Below are 24,653 nucleotides of genomic sequence, written 5' to 3' on the forward strand. Positions count from 1 at the left end.
CAGGTGACCTGCCCAGGCCGCCCGCGGCGTGGGTCACCCTCCCTCCGAACCGCTCCGTGGGCGGCGGCCTTACCAGGGTCCTGGCCCCGGGCGCTGGTGTCCCGGGGGCCCTGCGCGAGCCCCCGCCGCCCCCTCGGGCTCTCCCGTGCGCAGGCGGGGGCCGCGGGGGCCAGGCTTCGGCCAGCGTGGGCGCGCGGGCGTGGGCCCGGCCTCGGATGCTGCCCTGCGTGCCCACGCGGTCACCCGAGGGCGAAGGCACGTTGGGGGCTGGGGGCAGCGATGGCGGCGTCGCGAGGCCCAGGCGCCGGCAATCAAAGGCTGGGGATGGCGCCCGCCGCGTTGCCCACGGCCAGGCCTGGGGCATGAAAGGATCTTTATCCTCGAGTGACACGGCGGCGGTTTCCTCCTGCCTCCCCCTCCTGCGGCCCTAATTGGGGCCGGCTGCTAATGTGATTAAAGGCCAGTTAAATGTCTCTCGGGGCAGATGGTGGGAAGAGGCCGAGACCCCTGCCCCCTCCCCGGGGTCACGCCAGGCCCGTGGTCAGGGGGCCGGTGGTGGTGCCAGTCCCAGGGCAGCCTGGCCGGGCGCCCGCCGATTGTTCACCCCGAGGCAGGGAGGCCGCGGGCGGGCTCCTGGAGCTTTATGTAAGCTGGTGGGCTTGGGGCCCGGCCGGATTTGGGGATTCTTTTCGCACAGTTTCCATTTTCTGGCCTTTGGAACAGCGCCCTAGGCCCTTGGGGCCCTCCCCCTCCGGTGCCCGGCGCCTGCTGGGCCCAGCCGCTGTAGCAGGCCTGGGGGCGCAGGGCGCTGGGGGTCCGGCAAGCTCCGAGCGGTTCGGCTTAGGGTCTCCCCACTGAGGACAGTGACTCAGGATGGTGGTGCTGCGGGGGCCAGGCAGAGCCCTCCACCCGCCGCACCCCAGGCCTCGGCGACAATCGGGTTCCCACGTTGGCGGCGGCGTGGGTGGTCTCGCCCTCCCGCGAGGGCTGGGCGTCGTGGCTGCCCGGGGCGCAGGGCCTGGGAGCCAGTGTGTGCGCTGCGCTGCCCGCCGCGCCTGCTTCCGAGGGCGCCCAGAGGCCCTGGGGACCCCTCCCCAAGCCTGCCTGACCTGGCGGACGGAGGCTGTGCTCGGGGGCGGGGGTGGGGGTGCGACAGACAGCTCCGGGGCGCCCCGCGCGGAGGCCAGGCTAGTGCTAGTGGAGTCAGATCCCCGAGCCCCGGCCCCACGGCCCGCTCCCCGCCCGTGGCCCTGTACCCCCGGGGGCCCGGCCATGCGTTCCCGCGGGCTCATTGCTCTGGAGTCCCCCAGCGGCCGAGAGCGCGGCCCGGCTGAGTCCCCGCGCCTCGGAAGTGGCAAATCTGGAACCAGTTAGGGCGGGGGAGGCAGATCAAAGCCGAATGGAAGCCTGCGGAAGAGTGAGCTCGGGACGGTCCGCCAGGTGGCCCTGGCCGTGCGCTCGGGCGGCGTCGGCGCGGGGAGCGCGGGGCCCGGCGGAGCAGGTGGGACGCGGCCCGACCCACGCCGCAGGCCGCGCACCCTCTTCCGGCCCCCCAGGGTTCTCCCCGCAGCCTCGGTGCGCCGCAGAGAGGGAAGATGGGGGCCGAAGGCAAGGCCGCGCGGGGCCGGGACGGCGGGAGGGCGCCCAGGGCTGCGCGCGGAGCAAGGGGAAGGCCGCCGCCGCCGCTCCCGCCGCGCTGCCCTCCGGCAGCCCCGCGCGACGCAGCCTTGAAAACTACCGTTAACCAAGCAGGCGTGCTTCCGTGGAAATTTCACATATCGGTGGTTTACTTTTTTTCCAATATTTCTGGAATAGTCTACAGAACTATCTCACATCCAACAAATGTCAGACTGAACAGATCAGAAAATATGAAAAAAAGAATGACATTTCAGTTGAGGCGGAGTGAAAGCAAACGGTATTTTTTAATAATATTTTTGCCAGAGTGTATTGTGGATCTAAAATTTTGTCACGTTCAAAATATATTATTTTTTTATACTTACAATATACATTTTGTACATTTTTTTAACCCAAAGAAGTAAAGCATTGAAAAAGCCAAAGCGGAGAAACCGAGAGCCCCGCAGAGAAAATGGTGAGGAACCAAAGCCTTTCTCCCACTCTCCTATTTTTTTTTTCTTTTCCTCCCTAATAGCCTGAAGGAAAATAGAGTCAAAATAAAACAATTTCATATTAAACTAACACATGGATGGGATCCATTCCTTCCCAGATGGTCTGAGGGACCTGGCTCTTTTAGTGGGCTCAGAAAATGCTAGATTCAAGGTGATTTTCTTTCCTTCAGCTGCTCAGAGAATTGTAAACAGCATCAGCCTCATGATTTGCTTTAATCTGCCTATTGAACACAGATAAAATTAGAATCGTCTTCCACTTGACATAAACGTGGCGCAGGAAAAGTCATCAATTTTTTTTTTAACCAAAGGAATATCTGTTTTTGTTTTGTACAAAACAGTACTATTTAACTAGTCTGTAACAGACTGAGTGACCTTGCGTTTGTTTAAAACGGCAAATGTTCTAATGTCAGTAACCCCAATGGCTGTAAAAAAAAAAAAAAAAAAACAGTTTTTAAGGCTCATCTTCCATTTGCTCTTCTCCAGTGATCTTCTGTCAATGAGCAAGTAGCAGAGAGTAAAACAAACAATTTGTGTGTTCCTGGTAAATAATTTTTTGAGTCTCAAAAAATCAGAAATAACGTCAACTGCCGCTTTTTAGGAATAACCTTTAAACTGAACACGAGAGGGGATCATATGGTTTTGTTGACACTGGGAAACTGGCCGCCCTCTGAGGGGGCAATGCCGCTGGACGGGAACGGCTTGTTGTGAAGCGAGGCTCTAGGTACACGGGGACAGTCTGCAGACACAGCTCGGCCCTTATAGTTCTGACACGGGTGATGTCACGAGCCAGACAGGTCCCCTCTGCACCTGCAGTGGGGGAGGGGCCCCGGACTGTGCAAGCCGGACCCACACCTGCCCCACCGTGTCGTGGTCCCATCTGGAGGACCCTCTCCATTTTACAACCTTTTCTCTCCTTTAAACACTCCGTGCTGACCCGCTCAGTGACGTGACTGGGACCCCTTTGTCATTTTCACACGCATAGCCAAAAGGAACCAAAGTCTGGAGCAAAACTTAGGATCAGAGAAGCCCCCAGGCTTCTTTGTCACAGGGGCAGCCCGTAGTCTGAAGAGCGGGCCATCTAGGGGACATATTTGTTTGCATCCCACAAAGGTGACAGAGCGTCCAACCTCAGGCCCGATTACGTAGTTGGATTTAGGGGTGTGTGAGAGTGTTTGGGGTTTTTTGTTTGTTTGTTTCCATCTTTGTTTGGTTCTGTCTCCCTGGGAAAACTACGGTCCCTTTCGTAGCACTTGGGTCCACCCGCACGGCCGACGGGAAATCCAGCCAGGACAGAAAAGGGCTGAGGCCTCTGCCGGGATGCCAGTTTGTTTTGTGCCTGTTTATTACGACTGACCGTTTCAAGGTGTCTCGAATTGCCCCAACCAGAGGCCCATTCCCAGGAGGGGAACGAAGGCTTCACGGCCACGAAGAGGCCCCTGCAAAGGTGGTCTGAGAATCCCCCCAGCCTTCCCCATGGGAGTGGGCCCCTGACGCTCTCCAAGGGGCAAAACAGCCAACTCACGTGTTTTGAATATCCAGAACACTCCGTGATGTTTAGAAAAGTAGACAGCTGGCCTCTGGCCTTGGAGACCTTAAATCGACATGGCCATGTTGGACGAAAGAAGGCAGTGTGAGTGCCTTGGGGGAGGGGAGGGGAAGAGGGATGCCCGGCCCGGGAGGGAGGGTCCGTCTGAAGACCCCAGGCTTTGTGCCCCCTATGTGGGGCTCTGTGCTGGGACCATCTGCAGGAAGCCCAGCAGATCCAGGGGGGCCAGCCACACACTCCAGCCAGAGTTAGCTCCCGATTGGAAAACAAATCTGATAACCCCAAAAGCCTTCCTCCAGGGGCCCGTTGCTGGCAGGAGAGAGCTCAGGCGGCTTCCCCTGACAGGCCTCCCAGTCCAGCCGGGCATTTCTTGGCCCCTGCCAGTGTCATTACCCTGACATCCCTCTGCTCCCCGAGACACTCTCCTCGGCCACCAACACTGGCTCAGGGACTGGAAGGGCTCTCACGCTGCCAGCCCCCCATAACCACATGGGGTTCTGTGCCTCTCAGAACAGGCCAGCCTGGGCCTTGGTTTGGGGACCTCCTGAGCACCCTGGCCTACAGGTGAGGAAGCCCGTGGGATCGCAGTCAAATCTCAACACCCCGACCTCTCGGACCCCACACAGCGGTGCCGCCACCTTGCTGCGCCAGCCCCATTGGTGTGCGGGTGGGGGCACAGAGCGGAAACCCTCCAGCACGTCCTGGCTCCTGTCCTGTGCCCAGCACTGGTGTTCTTGTTCGGAGAACAAAGGCCCGGAGGCCCCTGCAGAACAGAGAAAGGCTTTCAAAGCTGGCTGACTGTGGCCAGGGTAAGAAATATATTGTGTGTCTCAACCCAGGGCACACAGAATGGCTACATGTAAAATAAGCAGTGAACTTTTTACACACGTCTAACGAAATATTTTCACCCAAGAACACGTCTCTCTCCATGCATCGGGAACCCGGGAACCCTGATATTTGTTACCTTGTTTCGAGTCTTCTCAGTGATGGCGGTCACCTGCTGAAACGATCCCGTGGCCCTGGAGGGTTGCAGCTCAGTTTCCACAGAGCTGAGGCTGTGTGGGCTACAGGAGCCTGGGACTCACTCCGGGGGCACCTGCCAGCTTTGCGTCCCCTAGACCAGCCCTGGAGTCAGACCATCTTGCAGGGATTCCTAGAGCTGTGCCGCTGGAGAAATCACTTCCCCCGTTGAGTTTCTTTCTCTTAGAATGGGGGTGACAGCGCCCACCTCCTAGGATCACAGGGAGGTTCAAATGAGATCAGGCGCGAAATGAGGGCTGGACTCCAAGTGCCCAAGCACCTGTCCCTGTCGTTCCTCTGCCTCTCGGCTGCACCTCTGGTCCTGCCCAGGATGCCAGACCCCGGCTGCCTGCCTCCCAGCGGGGTTCTCCCCCTACCGGCTCTGTTCCTGGCTTCTCTCTGGGCCACCTCCTCCTGGGTTCCCACTGCAGGGTTCCGTTCAGCTCAGCCTCCCTTGAGCCAGGATTAAGCGCTGCTGGCCTGATGGAACACCGGTGCCGTGCCGCACACCTCTGGACGGCCAGCTCTCCGCCGGGAGCTGCAGCGCCTTCCCCAACCGACCCGAAGTGCGCCCTGGGACACGGGGGCTGCTCCTGGCCTCGTGTTGCAGATCAAGTACTGGGGGCCCAGAGGAGTCCCCGCAGTTAGTAAGGGCAGAGCTGGGGTTAGGCCAGCTCTCCTCGTCTTGGAATATTGTCCCACCCCGCCCCATGCACAGCCCCTGGGTCCACACCCCGTGTCCTCCCTGGGCCAGGCAGCGAGGACTCCTGCTTCAGGATCTCTCCCCAGCCGCCCACGGGAGACGGGCTCCTGCCCTGGGGCTGGGGGAGGGGCGCTCCCTGGGGAAGAGACAAGGAGCTCCTCCAAGCCACACGGGAAAGACTTCCCTGGCCTGCCTTCCCCTTCTCAAGGCCCGGAGACAGCGGACCTCATTTTCCTTTGAGTGCCCCCCAAGGAGGCAGAACCACCGTCTTCCTGCCCTCCTCACCAGGCTCACTCACTGCTTCAGCGACGAAGTCACGCACATGGGACCAGGATGGCTGCCCTGTGTCCTCTGCACGTGAGTACACATGTACGCAAGCATGCTTGAACTCACAGGCCCACACGTGCGCACACGCGCACACGCGCACACGCGCAGACTTGCCGTGTGCATTTTGGTTGGCGAATTACCTGTAACTGCTCCAGCCCACCTCTGATCGGTAAAGAAACATCAGGAAATAGACGGCTAACTCGCTCTCGAAGGAGGCAATAGAATTTTGGGGAAGCATGGAAACTGGGGGAAGGCTGCTTCCCTCAAGTTTTTTCAGGCTTTATGAGTCTCCGATGGTGCTGAAGGGGGACGTCGCAGGGCGCCGAACCTCTGTGTCCCCCGGCCACGGACGGAGGCGTCCTGTGGGCCCGGCCCTGCTGCAGACACCCGGGTCCCTGCCCGGGGAGCCGGCATTCTAGCGGGAGATGGCCGGGCAGGGCAGGGGAGGCACCCTGGATGGACCGTGTCTGGGAGCAGGCAGTGGCCGTGGAGGAAGGCGCCAGCAGCGGTCTGGAGGAATGTTCTGGGACCTGTGCACCCAGAGGCCAGATCCAGGACCAGGTCCAGAACACGCAAGCAGGAAGGAGCTGGTCACTGCAGCAGGAGGCACGTGGCAGAAGAAATGAAAAGGAAGAAGGAATGTTGGGGTCTCTCTGGCCCTCCAGCCCTTGGCATCCCACCTTCGACCCCTCCTCCCCCGCCTCCGAGCCCAGCGGGGCTGCAGGGCCCCTCCCCCAACACCCCAGCCTGCCCCGCCTCTCAGGGCTGCAGCAAGGTCCGGCAGCCCAGACTCAGGACGGCTCTGGGGCTCAGCCAGCCCCCATGTGGCTTCTGCAGTCTGTCCTTCTGGATCCATTTTCCCTTGTAAGGATTTTCCCTTTGACTTGTTTTGTTCCTCTGACAGGTTTTTATCTCTGAAGTTGCTCTTGCATGAGCCGGCCGGCTCTTCTGGCTGTTTTCCTCCCTCTCGGGCCTTTCCGGGGTTGGGGGGGAGCGGGGGACTCAGAGCAGTGGACACCCCTGCCACCGCGTCCTAGGGGCCTTTACCACCCATCTGCCCACACCGGCGGAGCCCCAGAGTGCCGGAGGGACGACCACAGCGCTGGCAGGGCTCCCGCTCCAGGCTTCTTTGAACCACAATGTGGGGAGGCTCCTGCACCCCCACGCCCCACGCATAGACACACATGTGTGCGCGCGCACACACACACACACACACACACACACCCCTGTGGTCCCATGAGGAAAACCGTCCCCAACCAGGAGTGAGCTGCCCAACACCGGATGCCTTCTGAGGCTTGTCCTGACCCTGGGGCCCGGGCACGACGGGTGTTTTCCCTGAATCCGTCCGCCTGGAAAGCAGGTGCCAGAGACGCGGGCCTCTGCTGTCCTCCGCCACCTCCTCCCGCCAGCGGCCGGCTCAGGGGTGGGGCTCACCTTCAGCATCCATTTGCGTGGCCGTCTGCCCACCGCTTCCGCCGGACAGCTCTTCATGGTGTGTACAAGCATTCTAGAAAATGCTCTAAGCTCCACAGGCCCCCGGGGCCCCGGGCCATTAGAGATGACAGAGCCGGCCTTGCAAGGCTTGGGCAGGCAATGAGGGGAGCAGTTTCCTCTGAGGGGTGAGGACCTCGCCCTCCCAGCCTCCCGCTGGCCTGCTTGGCTCTCACAGGGGCCCTGCCCGCCTCATGCTTCCCTCTTGCTTTCCGTCCCCCGCCGGCTGGACTTTGGATGTATTTTCTTTCCCTTGCTGCCAGCCTGTCACGTTGGTCGCTGCCCTTCCCCCAGTACCTCCAGGATTGTACTTTCCTCTGAGGTTTTCCGCCAGCATAAACCTCCAAAGTATTTGCTTTGGTGTGTAGTGATACTCATATTCTTAGTGGGACAAAAACCCCAAAACAAAAGGATGCCTGATGGCGGCAGGTGCCCAGGTGAAGTGGGGATCCTGTGAGCCCGGCTGCCTTGCCTGGAGCTTGCTAAACTACAACTCCAAGCAAGATACTGAGAAGCGGCCCCCAAACTTTAGTTCAGAGCACACCTGACTCGGAGTCTGATAAAGTCATGGAACTGTAAAAGGAGGAAATCCTTCGAAGGGCATCGAGCCAGGCCCCTTATGACCATAGCAGCTCAGAGAGGGAAAGGACTGGCCCAAGGCCACACAGCCCGTTGATAAGTGTGGTAAGACGGGGCTGGGAGGGCTCTCGGCTCCTGCTCTGACCGTTAACATGGTGAGCAGCGGCCCAGCTGTCATGAAGGTGTGATTCACACACCAGTCTGGGCACCAAGCTCGGCACACCAGTCTGGGCCAAGCATTCACTGCGTGTGGGCACCCCCATGCTTCTGCCTCACCACACTCACCTGAAGAACCCACCCCTCCCCCATCCCAGGGGGCACAGTCTGTACCCAGCAAGGAAGCCTTCCAGGCCACGCTCTCTGGTCAGAGCTCCGCGCTCCAGCCCAGCCCCCGCCATCAGAGTCTTTTAAGAATTTGAACTAAGGACAGTTGCTGAATCAGCCTGAGCTGGGCCTGAGGACATGAGATCCCACCGATGCAGAGTGTGACATCTCCGTGTAGTACATCCTAGGTTTCCAGGAGCGTCCCCAGCCCCGCTCTAGGCCCCTGCCCCTCCCCAGGGGCCTTGTTGGCTCTCCCTCAGCCCACAATGAAGCGAGGCCCCGGTGCTCCAGGGGCAGGATGAGACCAGGGCTGGGGAACAGAGGGGGACATGATGAAGGCCGCCTGGGCTCCAAAGGGTCCCACATCCTTGAGAAGGGGAGCGGACATCTCAGCAGCACCGGGGAGAGACGGATGCTGAATGCTGAGGTGTCCCAGGCTGAGGGCCCCATCCCCAGGACCACCCCTGCAGCCCAGACAACACGGCCTGTGGCCCCACCCAGCTCCGGATCCTTCTGGACACCTGTGTTCATCTCCAGGCGCTCCCAGAATGGATGACGGGGAGTTGGGCGCCTTTAACACAATAGACAGTCTGTCGTGTTCTGGAGGCCATGAGTCTGGGACCAGGGCGTCTGTGGGGCTGTACTTCCTCTGAAGTCTTCAGGGGAGGATCTGTCCTTGCCTCTTTCTCACAAGGTGACCACCATGCCATTGATGGTTCAGAGCCCATTGACGGGTTTAGGGCCTGTATGATCTCAACTGATCACATCTGCAAAAACTGATGTCCAAATTAGGTTATGTTCTGAGGTTTCGGAAGAACGTGAATTTCTTGGGGGAGGAGATGACGTGATTCAACCCGACACACCCCCATGCTCTCTAAAGAAGGAAGGCCCCATGTACCTTGAGGGGTCATTGGGTGTGAAGACAGCATGGGGACTCCATGAGAGGCCTGGCCTGTCTCTGTCACATCATACTGTCTCTGTCGCATCAAACCAGGGCAGTGATGGTGCCAGGAGAGCCAGGGTTCGAGGGGAAACTGAAGGCCTGTGGGAAAAGGGCAAGAGCGTGGAGCAGAGGGGAGCCCCAGAAAGAGAAGCCGCCAGCCCATCTTCCTGTCCCCGCTGTGTGTGGCCTCCCTTTCCTGGTGCTGGTTTGCACAGCGCAGTAGACATCTGTGGTTCTGTTGGCCCCAAAACCCAGGCTTTTCCTTCCCTACTGTGGTCCTTAGAGTTCGGGCGGGGCTGGGCCAGCAGGGCTCCTAGCGGGGCTCCTAGTGGGGTACATGAGCCGCGCCTGGCCCAACGGCCCACACCGTCCCTCTGCACCCCATGGTTGTCCACTCGGGACACCAGGGCAGGGGTGGACCAAATCAAGGCTCTGAAGGGGCGCTGAGATTGCCAAACGGCAGAATGACCCTTGGAGTCACCTTGCCACCTCCCACCGCACAGGGACGGGAGGCTGGACAGACGCCGAGTGCAGAAGAACAGACACGGGCTCTGACATCATGCGAGCCATTGAACGCTGGACTCCCTGATCACAAGAACCAGGCATTTCCCCTAAAGCCAGCCGGAGGGGAGTTTCTATGCTAGTGGCCACACCTGTGCCCGCTGCCAGCTCTGGCCACCTGCAGGGACCGAGTTTCACAGAAGGCATGTCTGACTCAGTACCAGGAGTGCACACAAGACCCTGCTCACACTCAGTCCCCAGGAGGGTCACAGACGTGCGCCAGGGCCGAGGTCAGAGACCAGGTCTCAAGCACAGATGGCCAAGACCACGTCCACGCTCTAGACCCTGAGCCACCAGACCTATCCCACCATGGCAGTGGAAGGAAGTGCCAGGCGATGCACAGCTTCCAGGGCCATCTAAGCTCCTCGATCCCTGAACTCTAAGACCCCCAGGCCCTGTACATGCAGCCTCCCTTGTAAGACGAGGGCCAGGAGAGTTCTGGAAAATAAGGGTGGAGTTTGGGGCCCATGTGAGAGAGAAGACTACCTCTGCAAGTGCACAGGTGTCAGGAATGGAGGAAGCCCATGGTGGGCAGGAGGCAGAATCGCTGGTCCAAGGCCAGCCTCTGGGGGTGAGGGGTGTGCCTTGTGATGGAGGGATATGGGGTGCAAACCACGTCTTAGGGGGCTGCTGGCCAGACCCTGCCACCTTCACAGCCCCTCAGGGTCTAGTTCCTTTCTGTGAAATGAGGCCTTGGTCTTTATGAGTACCGTCCATTACCAAGTTTCAAGGTCACCAACAAGTAGGAGGCCTGGGGCTGGAGCCCACCGTTTCCCAGGTGACCACAAGGAGACCGGCCAGAGATCGGGTTTGTGGGTCTCCACGGAGATAGGACCAGGATCCCAAGACCCATTGGTCTGTCCTTCCTCTGACCTGAAGCAGGAGCAAGGCCAGGAAGAAGATCATCTTCAAGGCCTGGGGTCTTCTAGGCCACTCCCGCTGTTCTACAGAAGGAGAAACTGAGGCCTGGGGGTCCTCGGGCAAGGGCGGAGCTGGATGCCTACCCCACCACCGTCACCCATGGAAACCTGGCCCTCATGAGCACCAAAGTGGCCTTCCTGCAGCAGGCCACAGAGAGACCTGTGTCAACGTCGCCCTCTCAGCAGCCCCGAGAGTGGCATGACAGCGACTGCCAGGTCGAGTGTGTGCGGGATGGGGAACAGGGTCACAGCAGGGAGGCAGACTTTGGGGCCCCGGGCCGACAGGAGACAGTTTGGTCCCAGGTGGTCTTTGGATTCCGTCTGGGGCTAAGTAGAGGTCCTTGGCCACTTCGGCTGGGTTATAGAGCAGCGATGATGGAGAAAGAAGTGGTGTCGTCCCTTCAAGCTTTGGAAGGGCACCAGGACAGGCCCTGCGGGGTGCCAGGGGACACCAAGAGCAAGGCAGCCCCTCTCCTGGCCTCACTTGACCCCCCGTGAAATGAGGACTTGGACCAGAAATTGTCCAGGGTCTTCTGCCTCCCATGTTTTGGGAACCACAGGAACTAGAGCTGACCTGGAAGCAAGCAGGAGGGTTGAACCTGAGGGTTCACTTTCTGGAATCCTAGTGTTTTCTTCGGTTTTCTTCCTAGGGTCCCAGTATTCTCTTGGAGGAGTGAGTTTTTAAAATGGCATGACCTTGTTTCTCTCTTTAATACAGAAAAACACAGTCGAGGAATGAAAGGATGTTATTCCCCCCCCCCCCCCCAGAGACCCCTGTTGAGGTTTTCTAAAATAAAGGCGTACTTGCAGCCAGAGAGGAGCCCCAGAGGGCACGGAAAAGGTGAACAGTGGAAACCCACAGCTCCCGGCCCAAGGCCTCACCTCCAGCATCCCGGCAGATGGGGGCTCGTGGCCTGCACCCCCACACCTCCAGGCAGGGTCCTCCCCTCCCTAGACCTCGGTGTCATCATCAGCAGAGGTGGTCGAATGGTAATACCCGTCTCCTGGGTCCTCTAAGGACCTGGCGAGTTAGAGGCCCTCAAGCACCTGGAGGAGAACTCACGACGAGGAAGGGGCTCCCGGAATTCGCCCCTAGCAATGCCCCCACCTGTCTTCTTCCCCTTTCTTAACTTAAAAAGGATCGGACTTTGTTTAGCATCTTGCTTTCCTTGACGTGTTTATTCGAGAGATCTGTCCATCCCAACACACGTGGACGGAGGCACCTCCCTCTCACTCAGGAGCCTTTAGGTCCACGGGCCCACCTTCTGTCCCCGTTTCCGGCCCCAGGGCCACCAGGAGGACGTCCAGTTCCCAGAAGTGTCGACTCTGGCCCGTGCTGCGTATGCATTTTCAGCGTGGCTGGATTTACACTTCCAGCGCCCAGCGTTCCACCTGCCAGCCCAGGGATCACTGCGGTCTGGGTGGGTTCCCATCTGCCCCAGGCACCCCCTCGGGGACAGCCTTGCAAGGCCATGCGGGGACCACACTGGCCTCAATGATGCGGCAGAGACACGGGGCCCGGGCGTGGGCTCCAGCACGGAGGGATATCTCAGGGACCCCGGGGGGACGGACAGGAGCCACAGCCAGCAGCCAGGTGCTCACCCCCTCAGGCGAGCCCAGCTTTGGGCTCCTGGGATATTCTGTAGAGCGAGTCCCTGGGCTGGGAAGTCAGCTGGGATGCTATCCGCCCGCTTTCCCTGAGCCTCGCCCGAGGCAGCCCTCTGCAGCCCCGGGCTGGCCGGGACGCCGGCCTTGGGGCCCTTCGGGCAGCCTGTGGAGACAGCCCACTGTGTGGCCTCCTTAGCAGGTTCGGCTGCGACCTCAGAGAGCCGGCGACGTGGAAACAGCCAGACACTGTTCTGAGCCAAGCCCAGCAGGGCTGCTGCTGGAGCCAACCCAGGTCACCCATTCGAGTGACCACAAAACAATGAAGCCCATCTGCTCCTGCACCATGACTGGCCTAGAGAAGGTTCCAGAAGAGAGGCTGCAAACCTGTTTGCAGTGAAGGTGGCCCAGCTGGGTAAGGAGGCAGCCTCCAGGGTGACAAGGGGACCTGTTGGGAAAGGCTGAAATTTAGCTCACTGGTTGAGAGAGTCACATGCTGGCTCTAATCACCTGCCTTGACCGCCGCTTGGGCCACAGCCTCCAAGCTTGGCCGTGTCTGTGGCTTTGCAGACACGGTTCCCTGTGCTCTGCCTGCCGCCACCTGGCCCTTTGCCCCCTCCCTGTGGCCACTAAGTCATGGCCTTGTCCTCCAGACATGAGTCTCCAGGGGTCACAGCTTGTGTCTCTTCACGTCTGCGTCTCTGTAGCCCAAAACAGTCATGCCCCCAGGACAGTTCTCAGACCCCACGTCGCCCCCGGGGAAGGCAGCAGAGGTGCACAGGAGGGCACGAGAGGACACACTTTCGCTGACCGTCCAGCCCAGCAAAGCTAGAAACCGTCAAAAAGTAAAAATTCCATTTGTAAACAAGATCGAATTATTCAATTGTGAAACCAGGGTCCGTGGAATTTAAAATAATTTAATATGAAACAATATCATTTGAAATGCTGGCCAGCCAAGGACCTGGGGGTGGCGGACAGGGGAAGGGGGGGGAACCTAGTCTCCTGTGGCCAGACACGTGGAGCCCGGCCTCAGGGAATACCAAGTCACGGGTCGACAGGCCAGACGGACAGCCGACTGCGCGGCTGACCCCTGTCCTCCCGGGGTCACCGTCATGAGAGGCAAGCGAGACGCTAGCCGTTCAGAAAGCAGCGCCGGGGAGCAGGGGGTTCTGGTTAGGTGGCATATACTCCAGGCCAAAAGGGAGACCCAGGTGGAGCCCAGGGGAGCGCACAGCCCGGGCCTCGCAGGTGCTGTCCGGGACCCTCCAGGCAGTCCCTGATGGTGCTGAAGAGCTGAGGACAGCACTCAGAGGAGGCACAGGGAAGACAAGCACTCAGAATAGAAACAGCGACCGCTTCTGACCCTGGCTGTGTCTGCACTGCCGGCGTGACCCGGGCAAGCAAGCCAAAGCCAGCCTCTGTTTCATCGTCCGCGCGATGGGGATAATCCCAGTCCTCATTCCCTGGGGGCAGCGAGGATCGGAAAGCCTTCACGTGCCCACCCCTGAGAGCCGACGTCCCCGACAGACAGGAGAGTTCCAGGTAGGAGGTGTGACGCACTTGGCACCATCAACAGATGCCCGTGGCCGGGAGGCACGGCGCAGGTGCTCCAGCTGCCTGTGCAGGCGGCTGGCTCAGGATCCCGGCCCCAGTGCCTGCGGGGGCCCAGCAGAAGGATGGTGCGGGCAGGGCCCAGCAGATCCTGGTACAGCAGCCCCCCGCCTCCACGTGTCCTGCCTCAACACAAACACAATCGGGAATATTTCGGGACTGGAAGCGCTGGAAAAACAAACCCAGGGAGCCCAGACAAAGAGCGCAAATGCTGACTTTCATGTCACAGCCAGAAACCACGTGTTCATCAAGCCACCTGCAGGCTCGTGGCTCAGCAGGGAGGCTCAAGCTTATTGTGTTTAGAAACCAAGCTAGCCGTGCAGCTGGGGTGCCGCCTCCCTCCGGCCTCTCAGATCCCACGCCCACCATGGAGCAGCCCTTGGGGCTGCCGGGGATTTCAGCTTGGGGACAGGCACCGGTGCCTCTGGGTTTCCCATCACCTGGGAATCAGAGGGGCAGAGTGGGACCTTTCCACCACTGCAGTACCACCTGGGCACCTCTCCCAACACAGAAGGGTCTGAAAACACCCAAGGTTACCTGGCCAGTGAGTAGCAGAATGCCCACGAGGCCCCCGACTCCCCAGACAGCCCCCCCCCCCCCCACCGCCCTGGTCTCCCCTGCCACCATCCTGCTCTTGCAAACCTGCTACCTATGGGCTCAGGGCAGGCTCCAGATCCCTCCTACCCTTTGAGACAACGATGCTGAGAAGTGTTATTTTTATTCGTCCCCGAGCCTTGCCAGATTACATTGTCAAGGCCAGCACTTTGGAGATATTCCCTTGGTTTCGCAATTCACGCGGTGACTAACACATGTTACATTTTGAAAACCTCTCTTGGTAAAAATTTAAGCTGAATTGTAAATACATAAAAGTCTCGATGTTAATGGGGTGCATGATTTCTCGGTGGCTGTTTTGTAATCCCGAGATTCAGAAAGGATGTGGAATTCTATAAAAATGGATAACGAGCTCCTGCCCAGAGCTGCCCTTTGAAACCATCACTACGGGCAGCAAAGCAGCCCTTACGGCCGTCCATCGTTACGTAAGTTACAAAATCACTTCGAGTTTCCTGCCTCTGACTGGCCCAGGACACTTTGTGGGGTGATCAGAGCAGGGCAGAGCAGAGGACAGAGTCCCTCCATGGGGCATGAGCCCACGTTCATGGGTGGGGTGGAGACACGGAGACATGAAGTTCTGGTCAGGGGTAGAGCAGGACTCCATCCCAGGCCCCAGGCCTCTCTGCACTGTGGGAGACCCCCGGCCCCTGCTCCTGAGCACCTGTGTCCCCGGTCACTCACTCTGCATCCACATCAGCTGATTACACCGGAGTGGCCCCACCTGGGACAGTCCGTGCGTAGATGGACAGGGGGGTCTCTGCTGGAGCATCCAAACTAGGACATGAGAGAGGACGGGGCCGTTGGCCACAGGACAGATGTTCCCATGCACGATGGCATTGCCATGAGAAGGCGACAGGGAGTCAAAACAGGGAGGACACAAGTCGAGTGTGGCAAGGAGCGGCATCGGCTGTGAGAGAGGCTGGTAAGGGAGTGGGCCCAGGGCTCCCCCGGTCCCTGCGGGCTCAGGTGGGTGGCAGGCGTCCAGAGGGCGGGCAGCCCCTCCAGGCCCCGCCAGCACCTCCCTCACACCCCTGATTTATTGCCTTGGTGGATAACGCTTATCAGTCTGTAATCATCCTGTTTCTTCTTTCGTTTACCGTTCAATGCCAGTCCCCTCGCTGGACTGTAGACTCCGGGCACTCAGTGTCCTGTCTGGCCGGCTCCCCGTCATATCACAGAGCCCAGCCCCGTGTCCAGGCATAGTGGGCGCTCAGGAATCGCTTGTGGAACCCGTGCATCTCTGACAGAACCAGGGAGCCTCCCCATTCCGGCCGCCCCACCGCTATGGGTAACCATAAAAAGTGCAACCAGAGGCAAGGGCTGCTCCACAGACAGGCAATAGCGAGGTGAGGCGGGACCTCCCCCACCAGCAGAAGGCTGGCCATGCACCTCGAGGCAAGTGTACCATCCAACCATCTCCAGGGAGAGCACTGATTTTCTTCCAAGTTCATGGCCAATCTATCCGGGATCCTCCGGGGGTCCCACCCGCCTCCAACCCCCATGGCTGAGCTGCCTGCCAAGCCCGGGGACTCGGGCCATCAAAGCATGGTCTCCTCGATGCTGTGGGACCCCCAGCCAAGGCCCCTGTCACCTTATTGTTGTTGCAATAAAGCTAACAACAACAACAACAAAAAGGTCCAGCCAAAGATAAAATGTGGAGAAGGTGCTTTCTGAAGAAACGTTCACGGCTATGAAAGAACTCAATTTGGGAGGGTCGCACGTGCTTCTTTTCTGCGATACCTAAGTGGGCAAGGAGCAGCCCAAGCTCTGGAGACCCCCATGTGGGCAATAGAGCGGTGGGAGACGGACCCAGGGATGCTCACAGGACGGTGCAACGGTGACCTAGGCACAGAAGAACAGCCCAGGGGGAGGGCCAGCTCTAAAGGGGTGTCATCCGGGGGTCCCCAAAGGAAGGAAATTTCCGTTGTCTCTTGCCATTTTAATTCGGCCGCTCTAGGATACCTGTCCTATTAGAGCCAGCGGAATTACTCAGCTTTCGGTAATAAAGGAGTTTTTCTAGGTCATGCGGGGAAGTGCTTTAAAGTTATCCTTTTTCTTTTATTACAGCAACGACTCACAATGCTTGAAAGGACATTTCCCTTAATTCAATTACCAAGTGAGCTAAACGCATTTGCTGAAGATAATTAAGAACCTTTATAAATATGAAACAATTATCCCATCAAAATGCAGTGCTCGATGTTATTATTCAAGCTAGCTTTTCAATCAAGCCTCCCTCCTTCCAAAGCAGTTCCAGAGCATTCCAGGCCCGCCTTCCCTGGTTTTTCCAGGCACAGCTGCCTGTGTCCAGGATCACCCGGTCAGGCCATGTCGTCCCGTGAGCTTCTCACCATGACGCAAGCTTTTGCCCACATCCACCTCGCCCCCTGCACCACGAACTGCCCACGGCCGAAGCTCTCCCCGCTCACCTCTAGGGCCCTCGCTTTGGCCCAGAGCAGGTATCAAAAGACAACGTGACATGGCCCAGAGGAGCCTGGGGAGACAAGAGGACCATGGTCAGTGCGTTCTCCAGCTCGGATGCTTCCAGTGGGAGTCTTCGGTGGGAAGACTGCGGACACATCGACTTCAAGTCTGGACCAATGTCAGCTTCTTGGTACTGGCACACGTCCCACGGTGACCTGGGGGAAACTGGCTGAGGGGTGTATGGGAACTCTGAAATTACTCTAAAACTAAACATTATTGGGGCGCCTAGGTGACTTAGCCGGTTGAGCTCCCAACTCTTGTTTTCAGCTCAGATCCCGATCTCAGGGTCCTGGGATCGAGCCCCGTGTTGGGCTCTGTGTTCAGCGAGCAGTCATCTCAAGGATTCTCTCTCTCTCTCTGCCCCTCCCCCCACTCCTGTTCACGCACACTCTCTCTCTCAAATAAATCTTAAAAAAAAAAAAACTTTCAAAATTAAATGTTTATTAAAAAAACACAAAGGCCACAAAGTGACTGAATTGTGAATTGTGACAAGCAGAAAGGCAGATTCGTTACTGCCCGGTAGTCCCCATCTTTAGAAGCCTGCATGGGACCACCCCCCCCAACCGCCCCCAATTCCAGGGCAGGAACAGCAACAGCAATGTTCTATCGTGTGCAGGGGCGGACTGGGAAGGAGGCACCCTTCTGCTGGAGCTGTGTTTGATATCAGGTGCACCAGAGCCGTCCACAGCCCTACAGTAACAAGCATCAATGCACACCTCCCAAGAACCTGACCTCCAGAGGGGCCAGGCCAAGTTACAAACCCTCAGAGCTGCGTTGGGAAGATCATGATCAATCCATAATAATATCTACAATTAAAGTCTGGGGCGAGGGGGAGCGCCTGGGTGGTTCAATGAGCTAAGCCTCTGCCTTCGGCTCAGGTCATAATCTCAGGGTCCTGGGATAGAGCCTCACATGGGGCTCTCTGCTCAACGGGGAGCCTGCTTCCCCCTCTCTCTCTGCCTGCCTCTCTGCCTACTTGTGATCTCTGTCTGTCAAATAAATAAATAAAATCTTTAAAATAAAGTAAAATTAAATTAATTTTTTTTTATAAACTGACAAATATTTCAACATTTTTCTGTGGTCGGCAAAATCGAACAGATGTTCATGAGCCCCTGAGAATGGTGCTAAGACGCACCCTTGCGCGGTCTCTGGCAGACCTAATGGAGAAGTGGGGTCCCCAGGCCGCGCTTTGCAGCTAAGTGACCCAGAGCGACTTTCTTAACCACCGCACCTTCAATCCGTCCCGTGAGAACCAGGGATAATGATGCCTGCTTTGCAGGCTTTTATGAGGATGGCCTGAGTTAATGGGTGTGAAAGCCCTCACTCGATCTTGGCCCCCAGGAGGAGATCGATAGGGACCCGCTGCCTTTCTGAAACATCCCAGCCATCCGAGCGGACCGCAGCATGTCCAGCTTCTAAGCGCTCCCGAGACAGCCTCAACTACAGCCTGCCCACAATAAAATCAAGACCTCTTGATTCGGTTCCGCAAGCTGTCTCGTTAACCTGAAATTAGAAGTACCGGAGAGCCGTCTTGCCCTGAGTGCTGTGCGGCACCCCACTCACCAGCCGAGGCCGACGCGTAGGTTTCCCAGGGTGGCTGCCTCCGGGGGTGGGGCGGGGGCCTGTCTTTATCTCATCCTTCCTCCAGGCCCGGGACTCAAGCTCCCTCCCCACACGAAACCAGGGGAGGGTGTTTATGAAGAGCGCTGACCAAAGTCGAGGCTCCACCCAGAATTTCCCTGTTTGCTTTTGGTCCTCCCGGGTGAGCTGGCGGGACAGCCTGGGAACTCGCGCTGCCCCTATGACGGTCTCCGCATGGGTGCCAGGGCTGACCTCCCAGCGAGGTCCTCTGTGCTGCCGCTGCTAAGAGCTCAGACAGGCTCGTCCTTTTAGCTTAACTGCCACGGCTGAGCCCACAAGGGAGACTCGCTCCTTGGCATTCCCACAAGTGCTTCCCGGTTTGTTTAGCTTGGGAAATTAGGCAAGACAGGTAGAAAACTGTGGGTCAAACACAAGCCATTGCAAGAAACTGACTCACACTTTACCAACAGCAATTATTCATTCTCTTTCCTCTAGCTGGCTCTTTACGTATTCATTCATTCAGCAAATATTTATGGAGCGGCCAACATGGGTCTCTGGGTCCTCTCACACCCTGACCTCACATCCTTGCAGACCAGGTCAAAGGTTGCCTCCCCCTGGGAACCATGTGCCAGGTCTCCTTGCCAGACACCATCCCTCTCTGTCCAGAGGATGGCCAGGGGAGGAGCTAGCTGTGGGATCAGACAGGCCTGGCTGAGAAGGAAGGCTCCAGGACCGCCGATGTGTGTCCCTGGGCAGGCTCCTGAAACTTTCTGCCTGTTTCCCCACCTATAAAGTGTGGATAATAATAACGCTTACCTCCTGAAATGAAATGCCTAAGAATGCGCCATAAAATGCAATGAACAGGGGCGCCTGGGTGGCTCAGTGGGTTAAGCCTCTGCCTTTGGCTCAGGTCATGATCTCAGGGTCCTGGGATCAAGCCCTGAATTGGGCTCTCTGCTCGGCAGGGAGCCTGCTTCTTCCTCTCTCTCTCTCTGCCTGCCTCTCTGCCTACTTGTGATCTCTGTCTGTTAAATCAATAAATAAACTTTTAAAAAAATGCAATGAACATCATTTGCAATATGCAACTGAGCTTGCAGAGGTAGAGGAGGCCCAAACCCAGAGGTCTAAACCGAGAAGATAGGAAAGGGAGAGTGACAAGCTGATCCCGACACTGAGGCAACCTCAGGGCATCGGGCAGTCCCAGCATCCTCTCAGGGAAGGTGCTGGCGTACAGGAGAGGGCCTTGGGCATGAGCAAGTTGGGGTGTTGGGACCAGCATATATGCTCAAAGCCAGGCTGGCTCAGAGGGTTCCCACTGCACGGAATGGGCATCTAGGTGAATTCCACCTGCTGGAGGACTGATGACTTCTAGCGCCCCCCAGGTTCAACGTTCCTCTTCCTCCAAGCGCAGATGAACGGGTTTCTGGCCCCTTCTGATTAGCCTGTTCTTGGGACTGGTTCTGGCCAAAGGGTACTGAGAAGAGATGTGAGCCACTTCTAGACTAAATCTATCAACAGCCAGTGCCAGACTTTCCAGAGCTATCTCCCACCCCAGTCCCCAGGTGCCTGTGGAAGCCACACACACAGATGACAGAGCTGTGTTGTGACTGATGAAACCTGGATCACTGACTGGCTCCGTCCATGGTGGACAGTTTCCTGGAGAGATGCTCAGATTCCCTGCGAACTTTCCAAGAGCTTCAAGAAATAAGCCTTTGTTGGGTTATACCAGTGAGAGGGCCTGTTTGTTACTGAAGCAGAATGTAGGCTACCCTGACTAACACAGCTGGCAAAAAGAGATAGCAATCAAGGAAACATAACAAGGCAATTTGTTCACCTCTACCTGTTCATCTCTATCTAGAAAACCAATCTCCTCTGAGAATTCATATCCACAGTCCTTACTTCCCAAGAGTTTGGGGGTTGGATTTACACCATCTTTGTGACCCAGAAAACCCCGAGCTATAAAATATATTTAAAGGTATTTCTGGTAAGATCCAGCCTCTGAAAGGAAACTGAAATCCCCCTCAATCTGGCCTCATAGGATTTCCACAAATATAGAGCCATCAAATAGGCAATCCCAATCCCAAAATAGAACCCCCAAGTTCATCAAATAAATGCAATCACTGAATAGGAAACTTAAATAAACTTTTTTTTCTTAATGTTGTAAGAAAGGAAATCAAGAAATCAAACTATGGGCAATTAGCAAAATACGATCAAGAAAGACCAAATAAACTTGAAAAAGAACCAAAACAAACTGGCTATCAAAATCTTATTAATAGTATTAAAAAGTCAATTTTTGGTAAAAGAGCAAATTAGATGTAGCTGAAAACAGAATTCATGAAATGGAAGGCATACTTAGTGAAACAGAGGGTTGGGGGTGCACTCCAGGCAGAGGGAACAGCTGATGGATTGATCATTTGCACATTCTCTTCTGTGGAGTAGCTGTCCAAAGATTTTGTCCAGTGTTGCACTGTTTGCCTTACCAGGTGTTGCAAAAATGTTCTTATGTTTTCTGATAGAGTCCTTTACCACATGGGGGTCGTATATTGCAAACATGTTCTCCCAGGCTGTGGTTTGTCCATTCATTGTTTTTTTAAAGATTATATTTATTTATTTGAGAGAGAGAGAGAGCATGAGAGTAGAGAGGTCAGCAGGAGAAGCAGACTCCCTGCCGAGCAAAGAGCCCAATGTGGGACTCCATCCTGGGACTCCAGGATCATGACCTGAGCTGAAGGCAGTTGCTTAACCATCTGAGCCACCCAGGCACCCCTTGTCCATTCATTTTAACAGGTCCTTTTAAATGCAGATTTTATTCATTTTGATGACCCCTTGTTGAAAAATTTTACTTTTATGTTTTTGATCATTTGGGTCTTATTAGAAAACCTCCACCTACCCCAAGGTCTCAAATATTTTTTCTATATTTTCTAGAAGTTTTATAGTGTTGGCCTTTATGTTTAGTTCTGTGTTCTCTTTCAAGTTAATTTTTGTGTGTGATGTGAGGTAGGGGTTGAGGTTTACATTTTTACATACAGATATCCAGTTGTTACAACAATATTTTTTTTAATTTATTTTTTTTAAAAAAATCAATTGTTCAGGGCACATGGGTGTCTCAGTGGGTTAAGTCTCTGCCTTCAGCTCAGGTCATGATCTCAGAGTCCAGATAGAGCCCTGCACCAGGTTCTCTGCTCAACAGGGAGCTTGCTTCCCACCCCCTCTCTCTCTGCCTGCCTACTTTTGATCTCTCTCTATCAAATAAATAAAATCTTTTAAAAAAAGAAGAAGAAGAAGAAAAATTAATTGTTCCTCTATACATGGATCCATTTCTGGGTTCTTTATTCTGTTCTGTTGAACTGGATGTCTGTCCTTAATCAATCCCATACTATTGCTTTATAATTGGTCTTAAAATTCAATAGTGTGAGTCCTCCCACGTTGTTCTTTTTTGAAAGTTGCTTTGGCTATTCTAGGTCCTTTGCGTTTCCATTTAAATTTTAGTATCACCTTGTTAATTTCTACAAAAAGGTTGTAATTATAATTGGGATCATGTTGAATCTATAGATCACTGAGGACAGGACTAACATCTAATAGTATTAAGTCTTTGGATCCATGAACATGGTATATCTCCTTATTTCTTTATGCCATCTTTAATTTCTTTCAGCATTGTTTTGTATTTTAGGATGCAGGTCCTGTATATATTTCAGGAAATAAATCCCTAGGCATTTCATATATTTTATACTATTGTAAATGGTATTTTTTTAAATCTTTTTATTTTGAGATCATTTTAAAGTATCAGAAGAGTTGCTAAAAGAGTACAAGGAGTTATCATATAACCTTCACTCAGCTTCCCTTAATGTTAATACCTAAATCATGGTGCAATTATGAAAACCAGGAAATTAACATGGGTATAATACTATTAACTAAACTATAGACTTTATTTGGAGTTTGCCAGTTTTTCCACTAGGATTCTTTTTGGCTCCAAGATCCCACATCATCTTTAGTTGGAACATATCCTTAGTCTCCTACAGTCTGTGACAGTTGTTCAATATTTCCGTCTTTCATGACTTGACACTTTTGAAGAGTAATGGTCAGGTGTTTTGTAAACTATTCCTCAATCTGGCTTTGTCTAACATTTTCACATAATTATTTGAGTTTAGGCATTACTGAGAAAAATACCGCTGGGGCAATGTGCATTATATCAGGGAATTCATAATCATTTGGGGAAGATGGTGTCTGCCAGATTCCTGCATGGTATTATACGATTTTTCTTTTCATTAGTAACTTTGGGATGGGAGATACTTTGAGACTAAGCAAATGCTCTGCTTCTTCTTAAACTTTTGCCTGATAATTTTAACATCCATCGGAGTATCTTGCCTTCATTATTTCCGTGGAATTCTATGATGCTTTTTCTGTCTCCCTCAATCCTTTGACATTTATTAATTGGAATTCTATAAGGGAGTGTTTTTCCCTTTTTCCCATTTATTACCATCGTTTATTCTCTTACTCAAATTGTTCTAGCTTTGGCCATTGGAAGCTCTTTCAGATGGGCTCCAGTGGCTTTTCAGTATGCTCCCATCCTTTTTTTTGCCTCTTGATTATATGATTCATTTGTAGTGAAGTATGTTTTTATTTTGATTACCAACTGTTCTTTGCTAATATATATGTGCATATATATTCATATGTATGAATTCATTCATATATATTCATTCATATATATTCATACTCGTTCATATTATATTCACATATATATTCATATATATATTCATACGTATACTATATATACACACAATTGGCTTTTGTGTATTTAAAATAGGTTTCTTAAAGGCAACAGAGAGTTGGGCCTTGCTTTTTTATCCAATGTCACACCCTCTGTCTTTTTTTGGAGTATTTAGACCTTTATATTTAATACAATTATAGTACCACTGGCATTAATTCGAACATCGTTCTGTTTTTCTATTTGTCCCACCTGTTCTTTGTTCCTTGTTCCCTTTCTTCTTCCTTCTTTGGGATTAATTGTGGTTCTTTTATTCCATTTTCCCCACTAATACCCAATAAACTATATCTCTTTATTCTAATTTTTAGGAGTTGCTCTGGGATTTAAAATATGCATATGTAACTTCCCACAGTCTGGTTTCAAATGTTATACCACGTCAGACATGACACAAGTATCTTACAACAGCATTCTTCCATCTCAACTCTCCCGTTCACTGAGCTATGGTTGTCATAGATCATACCTTTCAATATGAAATAAGAGCCACAGTACCTTGCTGATATTTTGTTTTAAGCAGTCAATTGTCTCTTAAGGAAATTAAAATTTAAGAAAAAATATTTTAATAACTGTTTTAAATGCATATGGTGGAATAATATGAAACATTTTATGTACAATAGCAATTTATACTCCGTATATTTTCATATGTTTATGTTTAATATACAAAATATGTAGAATAATATACATTATTTCCTTTGGGGAACAGATTAGAAAGGTTTAATATTAAGTTTCTATTTGGTTTTTTGTTTTTGTTTTTAAGATTTTATTTATTTATTTGACAGAGACAGAGACAGAGACAACGAGAGATGGAACACAAATAGGGGGAGTGGGAGAGAGAAAAGCAGGCTCCCCGCTGAGCAGGGCACGAAGCATGGAGCTCGATCCCAAGACCCTGAGATCATGACCTGAGCTGAAGGCAGAGGCTTAATGACTGAACCATCCAGGCACCCCAAGTTTCTATTTGTATTTGGATGAAATTAATATATATGACACCTATAATTTAAGTACATTTAATCAAATTTTAATTTTTAAATAACAATTTATGAACCACCAGAGTGCCACAAATATTATTGCAAATAATCACTCTTAAAGTGGGCTTTGTTTAAAAAAAATTTTTTTCATTTATTTACATTTTTCCATTTCCAGTACTTCACCGTTTTTTGTAAATCCAACCTTCCACCTGAAGTCATTTTCTTTCTATTTGAAGAAATTTCTGGGGCACCTGGGTGACTCAGTTGATTAAGCATCATCTACCTTTGGCTCAGGTCATGATCTCAGGATCCTGGGATTGAGCCCCACATTGGGATCTCTGCTCAGTGGGAGCCTGATCCCCCTCTCCCACTGCCCCTTCCCCACGCATGTTCATGCTCTCTCTCTATACATATATATATTTATATATCAAATAAATAAATGAGATCTTTCAAAAAAAAAAAAAAGAACTTCTTTTAACATTTCTTGCACTGT

General features: G+C 53.9%; 2 long non-coding RNA genes across 2 annotated transcripts; both read right to left on the minus strand.

Annotated features, from left to right (window-relative positions):
• Positions 1-1,780: 1,780 nt before the first annotated feature.
• LOC131836993 (uncharacterized) lies at positions 1,781-7,426 on the minus strand. Its single transcript, XR_009355899.1, has 4 exons — positions 7,157-7,426; positions 5,863-6,316; positions 4,637-4,903; positions 1,781-4,435 (listed from the first exon to the last, which is right to left on the minus strand). It is a non-coding gene; the product is annotated as an uncharacterized LOC131836993 (long non-coding RNA).
• Positions 7,427-12,373: 4,947 nt separating this feature from the next.
• Positions 12,374-18,659, minus strand: LOC131836995 (uncharacterized). Its single transcript, XR_009355900.1, has 3 exons — positions 18,353-18,659; positions 16,795-17,004; positions 12,374-12,593 (listed from the first exon to the last, which is right to left on the minus strand). It is a non-coding gene; the product is annotated as an uncharacterized LOC131836995 (long non-coding RNA).
• Positions 18,660-24,653: the final 5,994 nt, after the last annotated feature.

This window comes from Mustela lutreola, chromosome 7, assembly GCF_030435805.1.
Source record: "Mustela lutreola isolate mMusLut2 chromosome 7, mMusLut2.pri, whole genome shotgun sequence".
In the NCBI taxonomy this organism is placed as follows: domain Eukaryota; kingdom Metazoa; phylum Chordata; class Mammalia; order Carnivora; family Mustelidae; genus Mustela; species Mustela lutreola.